We start from the raw sequence: 5,570 nt of genomic DNA, 5'->3' as shown, positions 1-5,570 counted from the left end.
TACTATATATATATATATATATATATATATATATATATATATAAACAGTAATACATTTAAGTATTAAAAGTTATAGGGCATTAGGGAACATTTTCTTTATGTTATACGTTTTGTACGTATAAATATTAATATTACATTAAATAAAATTGAAATAATTTACAATTATTATAAGACAATTATCTTATAAAATTTTTATTATGCAGGATATCGCTATTATAGATCAGAATTTGTAGATATATACTTTAAAATTTTTTATTTTTTTTATTGATAATTTTATTCTGGAGTATGTATTCTTTTTTTCCAACATTATATACTTTAGTAATTAAATTATGTGTATATAAATAAAATTGTGTTAAAATATCTATCATTAAAGAAATGTTGAAAAACGAAGATCTTGGGAAAAGAGAGCAAACGAGAGAGAAAGAGAGAAAGAGAGAGAAAGAGAGATATCCAGAAATTTCCATTTATAAAATATAACATGAAAGAATCTTTTTTCATTTAATTTGGTTTTATATTAAAATGGATACAGAGTTTATTATTTATTTTCGGCAAAAAGAAAGAGATTTTTAAAAGAGGATGTTAAAAAGGAGGCCGATTTTTGCTCACAAAGATATAAATAAAAGGAATAGTGTTTTTTATAGATTTTGACCTTCTGAATATGATAATGTTAATAAAAAGTTCGGGATCGATAGAGAACACCTTGAAAATTGATCATGAACGTAATATATTTAAACAAATTTCGATATTTTTGTTTACTTTTCAAGATGTTCCCCAAATGTGTCGAACTTTTTAATAATTTTATATATTCAGGAGATTAAAATCTACAAAAAACGCTATTTCTTTTACATATACCTTTCTGGATAATAATGTATTTTTGATGGATATTAAAAAAGATCCGACTTTTTTTGTCCAAAAAAATGTAAGTAAAAGAAATGTTTTTTATAGATTTTGACTTTCTGAATATGATAAAATTATTAAAAAGTTTATGGCACTTGGGGAAATATAAGCAAGAATATCGAAATTTGTTTAAATATATCATGTTCATGCTCAAATTTCAAGGTGTTTCCTATCCATCCTGAACTTTTTATTAACATTATTGTATTCAGGACAAAATTTATAAAAAACGCTATTTTTTTTAATTACACTTTTGTGAGCAAAAATCGTCTTCTTTTTAACATTCTCCTTTAAATTTGGAATAAAATCTTTGCCATAGTGCGTGTTTAGGTTTTTGATATTTAACTTAATAATGTTTTTGCAAATAAAATATGTTTTACATAGAACATTTTCCTAATTTCAATAAGAGAGAGCAACAAAGTTTCTATAAAATATTTTATATTATACATGAGTTGCTTTTAGTATTTATATCTCGTTAAATTCATTATTATCTTTATTTTATATAAAGATATCCGTCTCTGATTTATTGGCAAGCTACAACTGTAAAAGTGTCAGATATTATCTCTTTATCTTTTCATCGAGATAAAAACAGACGCATCTGTCATCTCTCGGCAAGTGATCAGAATAACAATTTATTTTTTTAATGAATTTAGAATATTATGGCTGATGTAATACACAAGCAGGTATTCGAATTTTTCCCATTAATACGTATACAAAGGAATATATGGCACAAAATGATTATATGTATATAGGTATGTGTAATAAGTTGTATTGTATAAAACGGAATATAAATAGTACATACAATAATGAATCAATAGTTTGTCATCATAGTTTGTCTTCGTTTTTAATAATTCGGCTGATGTCTGTAATTTAAAATAAATTGTCAAAAAGATAATTGCATATTAATAACTCGATTATTAACTATCCATTATTACAACTAAAAATATTGATATCATGTGAATATGTTATTAACGTCCATTAATTATTTTAATTGATTATTTCAAATACATATGTCAAATATTTGGTTAAATTATATACATAAATTAACAATAGCATTTTATATTAAAAAATATATTTAAAAAAAATATTTCTATATCGATCAAAATTATATCACCTTTCAATTTTTTGAGTATAACTTTTGTCAGAGTGAATTGAATACGCTCAAATTTTATATAGTAGACACTTCGTGGCAGAATCTTGAACCTTGTTCGTAAAGTATAATGAGACTTGACAATGTACACCATGATTTTTTTAATTTTTTCCCAAAATCGCATTATTGTACTTTCTTTACTTTTCATGGTATAGCCGTTTTTACCTAACTTTAATAGTTAGATTTAGTATTTTACATTATATATATAAATGTCATGGTGTTCAAGATATAGAGGAACGACACAGAAAGTTATCATAAAGTTATCACAAACAAGAACGAATGTACAGAAGCTCGTCCAACAATTTGACATCTCGAAATCAACGGATCAAGTTTCTTAAGCGTTGAAAGGTCTAACGAAGCTATGTTAAGAAGAAGAAGAGTGATCGACAACCACATTACACTACTTTTCTCGTCGATCGCAACAAACTTCGCATATTTTGCAGCAATCCACATCGTACAGCGGCGGACATTGCTGAGGAAATATCGACTTCTGAATAGTTTAATCTGTCAAATTATATCCCGTCATCTGCACGTCGGAAGACTGTGACAAGAATTGAAAACAAGACAAAGAATTGAAAGATCCAAAGAATTGAAATCAATGTTATATCATCATTATCAAATAACATGAACTTATTGTTGTCGCTTTAGAAGAACCATTCTCAGACCATTGTTGAGGTGTCTAGTTGAAATATGCTTTGGCCTACTCCATTCGCGCTTTCCAATTCTTTGCGGAAATGAATGGTTTCTTCATGGGTTGCCTTTTACTTTCGGCTTGCAGAGGATGGCATATGATCTGTACGGACGGATCAGATTGTTCAATATTTCCTCAGCAATGTTCGACGCTGTACAATGTGGATTGCTGCAAGATATGCGAAGGATGTTACGATCGATGAGAAAAGTAGTGTAATCAACCATTCTACTTTTCCTTAGTATAGCTTCGCTAGAGCTTTCACACTTAAGAAACTTGGTCTGTTGATTTAGAGATGCCAAATTGCTGGGCAAGCTTCTTATGTGTCCATTCTTATTTGTGGCTCTTTACGATGACTTTCTGTCGTTCATTTTTATATATATCTTGAGCACTACGAGTATTTGTCATAATGCAAAATACTAAATCTAACTACTAAAGTTAAGTCATAACGATAAAAATTATGGCTGTATTATGAAAAGTAAAGAAAGTATATAATAATGCGATTTTGGGAAAATTACACAGTAAAAAATATAATATTAATTTTAATTTACAGTCATATATAGTGGACTTTCTGAGATAAAAATGTTAAATTAATACAAAAATATTAATTTTAACATTTTTGCATGCCTCAGAAAGCCTACTATATTGTAAGTTAAAATTAACATTTTATTTTTTACAGTGTAATAAAAAATTAAAAGATCACGGTGTACATGGTCAAATCTCATTATACTTTACATACAAGATACATGCTAAGTGTCTACTGTATAAATTTGATTTACTTTGACAAAAATTATGCTCAAAAAATCGAAAGATATGATATAATTTTGACCGGTACTGTATATCTTTCTACAATTTTAAAAAATTAGATTTAGCTTACAAGGAGGGATGGTATGTGGATTATGGAAAATTTGATATTAAGATGTAGAGTTTAATGTCGTAATATATAATACGTAACATTTAAGAACCAAAGGATCGAAGTTATAAAATTTTAAAGTTTGGAATGGCAGCAAGCGTGACGGATATCAAAGTAAACAGTTAGTTATTATCGCGTGTTCAAGAAACGAACTGGGTAATATCTTGTTGTTTTTTTTTAATTAGTTCTTTTTACGTTCTTAACTTATCTTATGACTCCGCAAATTAAAAAATATTTAAAAAAAAATTATTTTTGTAAGAACTATTAAGCTTTGTGATAAAAAAATAGACGTAAAATAAAAAATATTTATTTAAAGGGATCAAAATGTACATTATTTTTTATAATTAAATATGTACTGTTTAAAATTGAATTTTTATATATAATAAAATAATACACAAAAATCCAAAATAAAAGATTTAACAAAAATTTGTAATATTATACAATAAATATTAAAATTAATATTAAAAAATATTTAACGAGTTATTTCTGTGCACAATAAATTATTATATACATTGCACTTTGAAGGATGATGATGATGATTATAATTATGATATTAAAAACATGCAAAGCAGAGATATTCAAAGCATGAACATTTCATAAATGCTAAAATTTATTCGTTATTACACTTACATTTTTGTTGATATAGCAATTTTATATACGACAGTTATCAGTTTTTACGATAGTATCATCTTTCAAACTACAGTGTATATAATAATTCATTGTAATACAGCAATAACTCATTAAATATTTCTTAATTTTAACATTCTCTTTAATTTAAACATGTCTATTGTGCAATATTATAATTTTTATTAAATTTTTTACTTTGTATTTGAAGTAATATCATTTTATTATAATGTAAAAATTCACAATTTTAATTAAACAGTATATAATTAATTATTAAAAAATTAATGTACATTCTGATTGTTTTACATATCTTATTTTATTCCTATTTTTTATGACAAAGGTTTATTTACAATAATTAATTGTTTTGAAATATTTTTTAATTTTTTCATTTTCTGCAGAATCATAGGATAAATTATGAACGCAAAAAGAAATAAACATTAAAGAAGAAATAGCAAAAAAAGATATTACCTAATTTGTCTTGAATACGCGATAACGATTAGCCGTTTATTATGATAGCCATCTTTTTTAAGATACAAAACTGTAAAGATAAAAATATTTTTAAAAGCGGCCAAAACACGCTAAAGTGCAAGTTTCAAGCTTTAAAATACTTGCCTGCAAAAAAATGTTATGCTGAAAATTTTGAAAAACTTATCAAATTTTAAATGTTCATAATTTGATAAATATTATAATAAAAATATATTTAAAAATGAAGCTTGAAGTGTATTTGAGGAAGAATTATATATTGGGTCATTATTTTCAAAATGGTAGATAACAAAGTGAGGCTTTGCAAAATTGATATACAAAGAATCCATGTGATGATCCATGTGACGAGCCAATCAGATATCGCAGCCTAATGGAACAAAATGCACATAAAAATATGGTATTTTATCTTTAAAATACTTTTTCATGGAATTCAATACGATCATTTTTCACCGAGTTATTCCTAATTTAAAGTACTGTTGTCATAAGCTAAAGTTATGATTGTAATTCATCCCAACACGAATGCATAAAGTTTGACTGATCCGAATTAAATCTCATTGTGTATATGCGTGGCGTATACGTGCGTGCGTATATGCGCGTGTGCACACACACACACACACACACACACACACACACACACACACACACACACACACACACACACACACACACACACACACACACACACACACACACACACACACACACACACACACACACACACACACACACACACTACACACACACACACACACACACTACACACACTACTACTACTACACTATACTACACTACTACTACTACTACTACTACTACTACTA

At 26.7% G+C, this 5,570-nt stretch overlaps 2 protein-coding genes across 2 annotated transcripts in view; both read left to right on the top strand.

Moving 5' to 3' along the window:
* The window catches only part of LOC105619876 (putative mediator of RNA polymerase II transcription subunit 26), a 45,208-nt gene that overhangs the window by 13,122 nt on the left and 26,516 nt on the right, over positions 1–5,570 (top strand). The gene's annotated exons all lie outside the window — the stretch shown is intronic.
* LOC105619875 (venom serine protease-like) overlaps positions 1–5,570 on the top strand; it is a 9,640-nt gene that overhangs the window by 227 nt on the left and 3,843 nt on the right. The gene's annotated exons all lie outside the window — the stretch shown is intronic.

This window comes from Atta cephalotes (assembly GCF_000143395.1).
Source record: "Atta cephalotes unplaced genomic scaffold scaffold00023, whole genome shotgun sequence".
Lineage (NCBI taxonomy): Eukaryota > Metazoa > Arthropoda > Insecta > Hymenoptera > Formicidae > Atta > Atta cephalotes.
Note: the sequence above shows the minus strand (reverse complement) of the source record. Positions and strands in the feature narration are given on the sequence as shown.